Source organism: Myxocyprinus asiaticus, chromosome 24, assembly GCF_019703515.2.
Source record: "Myxocyprinus asiaticus isolate MX2 ecotype Aquarium Trade chromosome 24, UBuf_Myxa_2, whole genome shotgun sequence".
NCBI lineage: Eukaryota > Metazoa > Chordata > Actinopteri > Cypriniformes > Catostomidae > Myxocyprinus > Myxocyprinus asiaticus.
This window is the reverse complement of record NC_059367.1, coordinates 43,097,477-43,110,123: the sequence shown is the minus strand read 5'-3', so window position 1 is coordinate 43,110,123 and position 12,647 is coordinate 43,097,477. Positions and strand designations below refer to the sequence as shown.

At 40.9% G+C, this 12,647-nt stretch overlaps 1 protein-coding gene across 1 annotated transcript in view; it reads right to left on the bottom strand.

Moving 5' to 3' along the window:
• The window catches only part of LOC127414901 (FYVE, RhoGEF and PH domain-containing protein 3-like), a 66,424-nt gene extending 56,426 nt beyond the window's left edge, over positions 1–9,998 (bottom strand). The window contains exon 1 of the mRNA XM_051653287.1: positions 9,866–9,998. The gene's annotated coding sequence lies outside the window, so the exon portion shown is untranslated. The remainder of the gene's footprint in view (positions 1–9,865) is intronic.
• Between the last annotated feature and the right edge of the window lie 2,649 nt (positions 9,999–12,647).

Below are 12,647 nucleotides of genomic sequence, written 5' to 3'. Positions count from 1 at the left end.
AGCCCATTCACATTCCACGTGGAGAGAGACAATCCACTCATATTAACATTTGACATTTTGACATAACAGAAAAAATTGATTGTGTGTCAAAAACAAAATTATAAAGACCACATTCAAACATTAGTGCAGCAATCAAACCCCAAACTTCCCCCAGAACCAAACAAACAGAAACAAGAAAAATGTGCGCATTAACCCCGCGTACGACAGCGCCAAATGGCGTCCATCTCTCTAAACTCAAACAGTCCATGTACGCCTACAATTTTGCCATCGGATTCCTCAAGTCCGGTGTTTCTATACAAATTTTGTAAGACAGAATTACACAACATGTAGATTCATCCACAGAACTGTCCCGAAGGTGTGTTCCTCCACAAAACAATCTCCAGCTGCTAGGCGGAGCCAGCACAAAAAAAAAAAAAAAAAAAAAAAGGCAACTCAGTTTCCTCAGACAGTCAAATGAATGTTCAGTGAGCCGGCTCTTACATGAGTGCAACAGATGACCCAATCACTCCAATGTCTTGCAAGAAATACTCCACAAAACAAACTCCAACCATAAGCACAAAGAATGTGCAGATTCATCCACAAAGCTTGAGCACATAAGTGTCTTTTAATGTCTCCAGAGCCCGAGGATTTTGAATTCTTTGACATATTGTCCTCCTAGAACAGTTATGGAACAGAGTGTATTGAATCTCACCAGTTTATGACATTAATAGTGTTAAAACTAGCAAAGTGTGCAGAGCTCGCCATTCACACGTCCGAACCTCGCATGGCGTCACCAAACTCTGACCATGAATTCTTCTTTTAAAACTCTTTTAAAAGTGCTTTTATAAAATTATAAGCTTCACATTTCTGCCTTTACATCCCTTAAAAAAAAATTGGCCCCATTCAGTTCCATTGTAAGTGACTCACTGTAACCTCCATTTATGCTTTTTTTAAAGAAAAGGGGAGGACGAGTCTAAATTATTTTTAGTGGTAATCAACATTATGTCACAAATGGCACTGAATGAGCTTAACTTGTATTGAACCTAGAATTTTCCTTTAAACATGAATATTCATTGCATGATCAATAAAGGAATTTAATAAATGATAATTACTATAATAATCTCCAAATCAGATTACAAGATTCATGTATGTCCATTTGAGCAAAGTAAATGCATTGTTGTCAGTAGCGGTTTTAACCACCACACAGACCACGCAAAGTAGGAAAGCTCTGCAAAAACTGCTTGAGGGGTGACATGTTGTTCTGGGTACGCTGTTGTCTGCGGTCTCAGAGCGGTTCACGAAGCCGCTGGGTTCGGGTCAGTAAGACTCTGGGTTCGGGTCAGTAAGACTCTGGGTTCGGGTTTGTAATTTATGAAAAAAATATACAGGCCTTCTGAACTTGTTTTGCCCACACGTGCTCACACAGATATGCGCAAAAGGATGAGGGGCCATTGACACGGAACGTGTTTTTGCATGCTTCTACTCTGTTTTTCCATTGTTTTTCTATGTAAACGCGCTTTACGAACGTCCTTGACTGCTGTACCGCGTCTCGCTGTTTCTTCAGTGTCTCATGTAGGACCGGCACATTTTTAGACACTGTGTCAAATTAAAAATAACTTCATATTTCAAAAACACATGTCAAGACACCTGCGTTCTGTTTCATTCGTTGCACTGCATCTAGACAGTTTTTAGCGCAGGTGTCACAAAGATTTAACATTATGAACAAGTTCAGGCTGCAAAGAGGTGACTGTTACAATTTTTAACATTATTCCAGATTATTCTGCACCAAGCAAAGTTTCAACGCTTGATAAACGGCAATATTGTTTTTTGTTTTTGTTTTTTTAATGCTCTAGTATGCTGAGGAGCCGCCATGGCTTGTATGTTTACTGTTACAATACTGTAATGAATGTTGCCTACGATGCTTCACCTACATAAAATACAGCCTTTTGCAACATGATGAACAATACATTGTAGCATTAGAATATAAGCTCCAGGTGAAAGTAAATAAGACAGAACTACATTACTATTGTATCCAACAAATCCTCAAAGTAATAATAATAATACTGTATCATATTATAATGACAATCTGGACAACAATAAATAATTGTTGGGATATAATATTAATATATACTGTCACAACTGAATTTCAAAATGTTACTGGTTGAAGTAGTAGGTTTTGCACACCCTGTTCACACGACAACAACAACAACCGCCATTCCCCACTAAGTGGCCACGATGCTTGTGCCAGGCTATGTGCACCTTGAGGCCACGTGAAGTGTCGAAAGCCCGCTGGCAGGAGGTCACGGGGCAGACCCAGATGCCACAGGTCAACTGACTGAGACGACTGGCTGATGGACCAACTGTACCCCCTACTGTGCCTACTTGCTGTGCATTAGCCACCCGACGCTCTGCTCGTTGTTGTGAGCGTCGCTCCTCCGCCCTCCGTTGTTGTTGGAGGGCGACTGCCTCCAAATGCCCAGTAGCGTCCTTCACGAGCCTCCTCCTCTTGACACTGCTGGTACCAGTCAGCAGCAAGTCCACTCAGCTCCAGATACTCCTGTACCACATCACTCCATCTCCTCTCTAACCCATGCTGCGCCCGTTTAGCCCCCTCAATCTGGCTGAACAAAAGCTGTTTAGGCATGTGGTGGCTGGGCATGCGGGCTACATGGCCCAGCCAACGCAACCTTGCCTGCCGGAGGAGCTCACTGATGGGACTTTGTCCAGATCTTTCAAGGATTTGTGAGCTCCTCACACAATCCAGCCTGGTTAAACCAAGGATGGATCGTAGGCAGGTCAGCATAAATGTTTCTAACCGGCAAAGATGTTCCATTAACGGGGTCCACGTTTCGCAAGCGTAGAGAAGATGACCATGGCCGAGAAGGGAACAACCATGGCCGAGAATACCTGAAGCTTCGTGCAGAGCGACAGACCAGGTAGCTTCCACACAACATTATGCAACCAATGAAAAGATAATGCTGCTCGACTGATTCAGAGTGAGACCTCTGCTGCTAAACCAGAGCCAGTCATGAGCACACTGCCCAGGAATGGGAAACTCTCCACTCAATCACCAATTGGGAGTTGGGGGGGTGGAGTGTCCGATGGTACAAAATACCCAGGCAGTTGCTTAGTTTTGGTGGGGCTGATGGTAAGGCCCCACCTCTTAGTGGCAAGCTCCAGGTTCAACAGCAGCACCCCCAACTCCTCCTCTGAGTGAGCAGCAATTACCAGATCATCGGCATACATAACATGGTTGAGCAATAGGGAGCCATCCCTTGACAGCACCCGGGCATCGATCAGCCTCCCATTGTATCTGTACCAGATGGAAATTCCTCCGGTACAGCTATTGAAGACTTCACGAACTACGTGGTCAAAATAGATGTTAAATAATGTGGGAGCAAGAGGACATCCCTGTCGCACCCCCAGGTTTACAGGGAATGGCTCTGACTCCCGGTCATGTGGTTTTACCCGGACCCGCTCACCATCATGAAGGTCCTTAATGATCGTGAGCAGAGGGTCAGGGACTCCAAAAGCATGAAGAACAACCCAGAGCCAAGGCCTACTGATGGTATCATAGGCCTTGTCCAGGTCAATAAAGCAGAGATGTAGGTCTTGTTGGGATTCCCTACACCTCGGCTGTAGCAGACGGACAGAAAATATGGCATCTGTGCAGGACCGCACTTTTCTGAAACCGCATTGGGGCTCCGCAAGCCTCTCCTCAGCATGCCTAGTGAGGCGATATTGAATAATCCTTGCCAGGACCTTTCCCGGCACACTGAGAAGTGAGATGCCCCTGTAGTTGTTACAGTCTGTGCGGTCCCCTTTCTTAAAGAGGTGGACCACCCAGGGCATCCTTCCAATCCTGCGGAACCCGTCCAGTGGTCCAGACTGTTGTTATGATGTCATATAGGGCAGTCTGTGCACAAACGCCACCCTCCCTCAGCATTTCACCTGGGAGATCATCACTGCCTGGTGCCTTTCCTGGTCTCAGACTCTGGATCGCCTTCAGTACTTCCTCAACAGTTGGCACCTCAGCCAACCACTCAGAGGGGGTGACTTCTTTCTCCGATATTTGAGGCACCGCAGCCTCGGCAGGGTCATCCCCACTTTGTCCCATGTAGGATGTGGGATTTCCCCTCCCCCAGGACCTCACAGAAATGATCAGCACATATGCAAACCTGTTCCTGGGGGTCGGAGATTGGATCACCGTTCTTTCCCCTAATGATGGTAATAGGTGTGGTGCTGCAGGTTACTTTTTTGATGTAATAAAAGAGCGATTTGTGATCACGGGCCGCTGAGGTAGACTCCATCTCCTCAGTAACATGCGACCTCCACCCATCCTTGCAGCGCCTCACGGCTCTAAGAAACCTCCGAGTGACATTTTCATACATTTTTAACAGCATTTGTAGATAGGTCTAGTTTACGGTAGTTACTTGTTTATTCTATTGTCCTGCTCGATTTAAAGATGGGCCTTATCAGCCTGTACATTACAGATTTCTTGTACTTTTCTGTTAAAGGTTATATAAATCACGCTTCTTCAACAGTCTACCTACTGTCTGTTTGTATCGAATTAGTAATAGTAGTATTACATAGTATCATGCCAAAGCCAAAATGTTTGGTATCCAAAGCCTTATTTAGAAGGAATTCATTTTATATGGGGACGTGGGGTAATGTTATATTTACCAGAGCTAATATTTAATATAATTGCTGCAAAAGTAATCAGTTTAGACATGAAAACAACGTGTAAATGATGCAATTTCTACAGGCATTGATAATCCCATGCGAACTGTAAGTAAACATTACAGACATCCGCAGTAATAATTACTTTACAGACATATTTCCAGAAAACTAATCCTGTCCGAACAGGGCTTTAGACACACACACAATCTCTGAGAAGCAAATGTGTGTGTGTGTGTCTGTATCATGAGGATCAGCTGACAGCAGCTTCATTTACTGACAGCCCAACAAAACAAAAAAGAAAGGATTAAACTAATCATATTGAAAATGGTTATTTGAAAATTAGTCATAAGTTACTCATATACATAAATAAACATACATTAAACACATGAATACATATTTAAAGGTGCTGTAAACCATTTCAGCCGTTTTGCCAACTTCAACTTTTTTACTTTACTGATGCCAACCACACACCCTCTCTCCAAAACCACGCCCTCCAAAGACATGTCAGCTAATCCAATGTCAGCAAAAACAAATGTGCAAAATGACTGACAAACACGAGTCACTCTCTTGACTCTTCTGTGCTGTATACGGAGTCTAGTGCTGATTCAAGACACATTTCATTGATATTTGTCAGGTAAATACTTATATTTTATTCACGCTATTACTGAAAATCACATCCTGCACCTTTAAACATATGTTTATACTCCTTATTTGGGTTAGATTTGAACGAGAGCAAGCGATCCTGAAGTGCAATGATGCTGGTGGTCAATGTGCACATGAAAATGATAAAGAAATTAGACTGCGAAAATGAAGCAGGTGTGTGTAAGTGCATGTGTCTCTCAGTATGGGGCATGGAGCACCAATCCACCAAACTCATCTCACTGCCACACACACACACACACACACTAGATGTGTAGAATGGGAAATGGGTCAGCAGTGAGATGATGAGAGATATAGCACCAGAACCTCCTATCTGTAAAACCTGCTGTCTTCACAGTGTGTGTGTGTGTGTGTGTGTGTGTGTGTGTGTGTGTGTGGTGGTATGTCCTGGCTACACCTCTGATAAACACATCAGTAGTCCATTGGGCCCTTAATACACAACGCCCATGGAGAACACACACACACACACACTCACACACACACATGTGCGCACACACTTACACAGGCAATTTTTTATTATTATGTATAAGTAAAATAATCTTTTCAAAATTACATTTGAATTTATTAGCAATTTCAAGTCAAATGTGGAAATTTTCCTATGGCGTGACTCTATTCATCATGATCAGATGTTTTTAAATGAAAAATGTGGATAGAAATACAATTGAAATCTATTGGCATTCTATAACTGGGATCTTATCTCAGTAATAATTAGTCATGAAATTACATAATACCCTGAAATTGTAAAACAATTCTGTCACCAAATATTGAATTCTTGAGTGACTCACAAGTAAATAAGCAGGGAAGGGAATCCAATTCCAGGTCCGTAACAATTGCTTTAAAGGAATATTCCAGGTTCAACACAAGTTAAACTCAATCGACAGCATTTGTGGCATAATGTTGACTACCACTAAAAACTTTTCTTAAAAAAACAGTGTTACAGTGAGACACTTACAATGGAAGTGAATGGGGCCAATCCGTAAATGTTAAAATAATCACTGTTTCAAAAGTATAGACACAAGACATAAAAATATGTGTGTTAATATGATTTTAGTGTGATAAAATCACTTATTACACGGGTCTCTGGAATACTCTATTCTGATTGGTCAATGACACCATCTAGCGGTCTGATATGTCAGAATATCTACTGCACATTTTAGACTGGTTTTCCAGGTATTGCAAGTAATCTTTGCCTCATTCTGTTGATATCATCGCAGTTACCCGCTTCCTTCCTGGGCATGTACCACTGTGCCGTGCTTGCCAATTATCAGCAGCTGTGACAAGTGACCATTGACTTCTGATATGCTTCATGTCCTTATTAAAGTTGCATTTAAAAATGATTTTATTGTTACATTTAATTTAATTTTAAACATGAATTTGATTTCAGGGGCCGTGAAAGGCTTCAAGACAGGTGCCGCGGGAGGCTTGGAGCAAGGAGTCGCGGAAGGCTTGGCTATGACATGGCATGGAGCAGATTCAGACTTGACTGTGACATGGCGTGAAGCAGACTTAGTCGTGGCTGTGACATGGCATGGAGCAGACTCAGGCGTGTAAGGCTCGGAAGCTGGGATCAGGACAGAAAGAGGAGGATCCTCAGAAGCGAGTGTTTCCTGGGTTAATCTCATGTACTCCCTCCATGTATGGTCTCCCATCTCAGGCAATTCCCTCCATCGATGAGCTGTTAAACCAATCCGGTATATTGACTTGAGATGGGAGTCTGCAAAATCTGTGAGGCAATGGTGCAGAAACGACGGGAATACTCCATAATGGGTAAGTCCTCCCGACTGAATGAACATAGCCACTAGATCCATTTGTGCAGTCAATTGTTCTGTAACGTTTCAAAGGGAATCACAAGAGCAGGATCTAGGTGCGGCTTAAGAAGTTTAATAAGAAACAAAGTGTAGTACAAATTAACATAGAAAACTCTGGAACACGGCAGAACTAAGAACTGGGGAATAAAACAAACAAAACATCCACGATGGGAACTCGATACATATGAACGGGAGGGAAACACATAACAACTGACAATGACTGGGTAGAAATCAGAGCATTATATACACAGGGGTTAATGAGTGAATGAAACACAGGCGAGAACAATGGGGAACAGCTGGCAGTGATGAGGGCAGGGAATTATGGGAAGTGTAGTCCAGGGGAAACAGATGACAGGGGCAAAACACAAGGCAAAACAACAGTGAATCATGACAATACGAAATCGAAGAACGAACGGGTATGACATCATTTAGAACAAAATCTAGCCAAAACTAAGGTGGTTTTGCGTTCGTTTTGGTGGTTCGTAACAACTCACCTGGTTGAACTTTTAGTAAAACTTCTAACCGACTGCTAAACACCTTCTTATTGCCATTGGTCCACGTCATCAGTAGGTGTGACCTGAAGCTCCACCTACCTTGACTCCGACAGCCCATTCTGTTTATGTTGATCAGTCAGTCAAAATGAGTCAATAAACACTGCCGTTTAGTTATTAGCGAGCTGGTGCTAACTTACCTACATCTGTACGATGTAGAGACATTTTGTAAGAAAATATCATGTGATTTTTTTATTTTTTATTAGTCTACAAAATGAATCAAATCTACTCAAATACTCTCAAGTGCTCATTCACTCATGTGCCATCTGCAGCGAAAGTCATTCACACATCTGCCCAAAGTAACACATATCATCATTCTTTTGTCTGTATTATGAATATTAACACTCTTTTATACACCAATCTTTTTAGTAGTATCAGTGTCATCATAAATTACAATAACAGAGTGTAATAGGTGCATATAATGGCCGAATGCAGAATGTAAACAAGACAAATTACACAATTTACTGCATATATATTATTTTAAATCATCATAGAGTTGTTAAAATAACTTATTTTACTGAACATAACACATTTTAATGTTTTAATTAAGTTTAGTTAAGTTTTATTGAGCGTCCTCATATTTAAATGTGCTTCTAAACACCTCCCACAGCAGTGTGGCGGGTGTCTGAATGTTCACAAACAGTATACCGTTGCTTGGCTGTTTATAACTTCTTTTTACTTCTAATGCCAACAATTCATTTTTCAAAAATGTCAGCTTTTAATGAGACTTTAATTTATTTATTTTTTAATAATAACTGTATTTATTTTACTTTCTCTGGGTTACACCACATTATATTTTTGACTTCAAGCCCCAGAAAAAATATCAAAATGACTTTGAACTCAGTAATTAAAACCATGTTTATCATTGTTTTGTGTGAATTGCATCTATGTTTTGAATAATTTAATAAATCAGGACAAAAAAAATCAGGGTCAAGTCATTGACCCAAATATTTAAGCAATAAGTTACAAGAGGCTGTGCTATATTGTAAATTCATAGTCACAGCTAAAAGACAATGTTAGGCATGATACACAGCAGAAGATATGTTCACAATATAGCACAATCTCAACCAAAGGCGTCGTGCCCATTGGTGCCCCCTCAAAAAAATTAGGTATATGACACCCCTGGCCTCAACAACCATAAAGGTTTCAGTGATATTTTATTTTACAGTGTCCTTGTTACACATATTAAATGTATCAACTATAGTAATAACAGTCAGTTATGCATCATTACAAGCAACTAACCCTAAACCAAACCCTAAGCCTATTGTAAGTACATGTTGTTAATTAGTAATAATCAGTAATTACTTGTGTAATTACACTGTAACAAGGACACTGTAAAATAACGTGTAACCAAGGTTTCTACATTAAAAAATATTAAGAAGACACATTTTCATTAAAATATGACATGTGAAATAAGGTTAACAGTTGGTTTGAATGTGTGCTGTACAGTGTTATACACAGTAGCTAAAGTAGATGAACAGGTGTTTCACGTCGTAGCTGCTACTGTATTGTGTATTTCAGCACAACAGGAACGCTGTATTGACCAATCAGCATCCAAGACCAGAACGATTTGTAAATATTGATTAAAATAAGGCTTTAAATTGAAGTCAAAAGAGCCCACACCCAAGTCTCCCTGATATTCTGGTCTCTATATTTGACTCAGCTCCCTCCTTTAATGGAAGTCTATGGGATTTTTTTTACCTACTCAATTGTCGGCCAGTCTGATTACTTAGAAAAGTGATAGCAAAGAAGTACACCTTTCCCTAACAAGCGGCATGATTTGAGGTATCATTCATGTCTGTAGCTCAAATAGGACATATTACACTCCGAAGTTTAATATTTAGGATTTGGGATTTGAACAACCCCTTGCCATATGAAAGCAGGCATTATTATCTTATTAGTTCAAGACAGAATGAGCATTTACATAAATATAAAGCTAAAAACATTATACTCCAGTCTAAAACCAGCCCAGCACAAATCTCTCAATAAAACATGAATGATGAGTATGTATATTTCAACAGGCTTGAATACTAGTACTAGAACATATTCATAATGCTCTACCAATGTGTGTAATGCAAAAGCTTCATACTATTAAAGCCCATTACAAACAAATAAACATTTACACACTTACATCAACCATAAATCACATTATAAATGCACCAGCCTCATGAAATGAATAAAACTCACCAGCTTATCTCTGTGCCATATACACCCGGTTTCCTTTTCCCACGAGCAGTAAAAACATACGTGTTGATACACACACAGCTCACTTCACACATTAAAATAAAAAAACATCTTATAAGTCTGAGGGAAAACTAGGAACATGATCTCTCGCACCGGCTCTCGTCCGCTGACACTACAGACCCCTCCTCCAGTCCTCCTCTCTCCTCCCCCTCTATCTGTCCCCAAATCCCCCCTCCTCAGTCTTTTCATGGAAGTGAACAATAATGCCTCCCAACAATAATGCCACAGAGACATCTCCATGGTAACTAATGACAGCAGGAGAGGGGGAAAATGAAGGGAGGAACGAATGAATGAGGAAAATCAGGAAGGAAGGACAGAGTAAGAGAACGAATAAAACAGACGGGAGATCCTAAACCGAGAATGTAGTCCCCTAGAGTATATTATATATAATATACAGTATATCCTATTCACTGGATATGGTTTAATTAGTAGTGATAGACTGATATAGAGCGCATCAACAGTAGGGTTCCGGAGGTAAAAATTCTATTCATTTTCTCCATTGAGAAATACAATGGTTATGTATTTCCATGAGCCCTGAGGTTTTCGAGCCAGTGTGATTTAAACATTATTTATAAATAAAATTGTGTTTAATAGCTAAATGCCCAATTAAAAATCACACTACCAATAATCCTGGAGAGAGAAAAGGGAAAGAAATATGTATTTTTTTTTTTCAAATTTTCACATACATTTTTACTTTGAATCAAATATAATGCCGTGGTTAATCTCTTGCTGTTTGATTTGGTTTATGGCTTAGAACTTCTTATTCAAGAATTTCTTAGACACCTAGTATTAAGATGCATTTTGGGTGATCTGATCACATGTGGTCAGGTGAGACACATAGCTGTTTACACCTGGTCACTTAAATGTGTCACCTGTGATCACATGAGTGGATTTGGAGGAGAGGATCTCTGTTTCATGACAACATACATCAATCATTATGTCAGTGTGTTACTGCATGATAATAAAGCACAACAAAGTCAGAAAAGACTACATCCACATTAATCTGGATACATTTGAAAACTGCATTTTCATTTTTGAAACGCTCTCCATCCAACTGTTTTCAAGAGTTTTCCAAAAGTTGCTCGTCCACACTAAAGTGTCATAAAAACTCTTAAATCCTCTCAATGCGCATGCGAAAAATCACCATTCCATGTACAGGCTGAAATGCAATTGTCCTTGTGTTTTATCACCAATTCCATGTAAACTGCGTCTGCTATGAAGGAATGCAGTGTGAAGGTTGTACAAAGTAACATTTATCTTTAATAATGCTCTCAAAGTGAATAACAGGCACAATAATGGCGTTACAGTGTGGGCCGCCATCTTGATTGTTTTGGGTTAAATGAATTACATGACTGCGTCACTTGAAAACAAATATGTCATCGTTTTCAGATATCTCCATCTTCCCCATCTACACTACAACACAAAGACGCCATTTTAAAATGTATCCACTTGGCAGAGCGTTTTTGAAAAGCTCAGTTTTTGCTGTGTGGATGAAAGGCCAAAAAGTAGAGAAAAAGAAGTGTGTTCAAACAAAAATGTATTAGTGTGGATGTGGCCAAAGAAGTTGGCCATAGAAAGTTTCTCCCAGATGTGACTGAAATTTAATCTAAGCACAAACGCAACATGTCAAGCAGAATTATCCATTATTTTAGTGTATTACCTGTATTAAAGGAGCTTCAGATGTTCGTGCTTGTCATCTGTGTTGATATCAGACACACTAAAGAAGATCCGTGAAGCTCTTGTGATAATGTATGTATCCATTTTTTTTTTTTTTTTCCTTTTCTCCCAATTTGGAATGCCCAATTCCCACTAGTTAGTAGGTCCTCGTGGTGGCGCGGTTACTCACCTCAATCCAGGTGGTGGAGGACAAGTCTCAGTTGCCTCCACTTCTGAGACCATCAATCCCTGCATCTTATCACGTGGCTCGTTGTGCATGACACCGCGGAGGCTCCTCATGTGGAGGCTCATGCTACACTCCGCGACCCATGCACAACTAACCACGTGCCCCATTGAGAGTGAGAACCACTAATCGCGACCACGAGGAGGTTACCCCATGTGACTATACCCTCCCTAGCAACCAGGCCAATCTGGTTGCTCAGGAAACCTGGCTGGAGTCACTCAGCACGCCCTGGATTCGAACTCGTGACTCCAGGGGTGGTAGTCAGCATCAATACTCACTGAGCTACCCAGGCCCCCTGTATCCGTTTTTTTTAAATTTCCAGATCTGATGGTTATTTCCTTTTAAAGCCGCTCATAAATGGCAAACTTTAAACTCTTGTTATAGCACAGCAGTTGATAGACAGGTGAGGGGCGGTGCTTCACTACTGCCGAGGCACTTCAGGACGGATTAGCATTTACACCTCAAATGCGATGTGGTCACAAGCGTTTTTGACCACAATATGTAATATTCCTATGTGGTTTCAGTAACCAATTTTCCACAATCGGGCCAGTGCGAGCCAGGGCTATCAACTGGCCAGCCAGGGCCAATAGCCTTGGACCTCAAGCCACAAGACCAAAATCGATCTGCGTTCCCACCATCAGTCCAATAACTCTGCAGCATAGCCCACTTCACACACCCCGCCCATTTCACACGCAAGAGGGAAGCTCAAACTGAGGTATCATGTTATCTAGTTATCTACAATATTGAGTTTATATCATTTGTAAACATTAGCTAGCTAGCAAGATACTGTAAGTTAGCATTGATAACTCACTGACTGTAACTTCC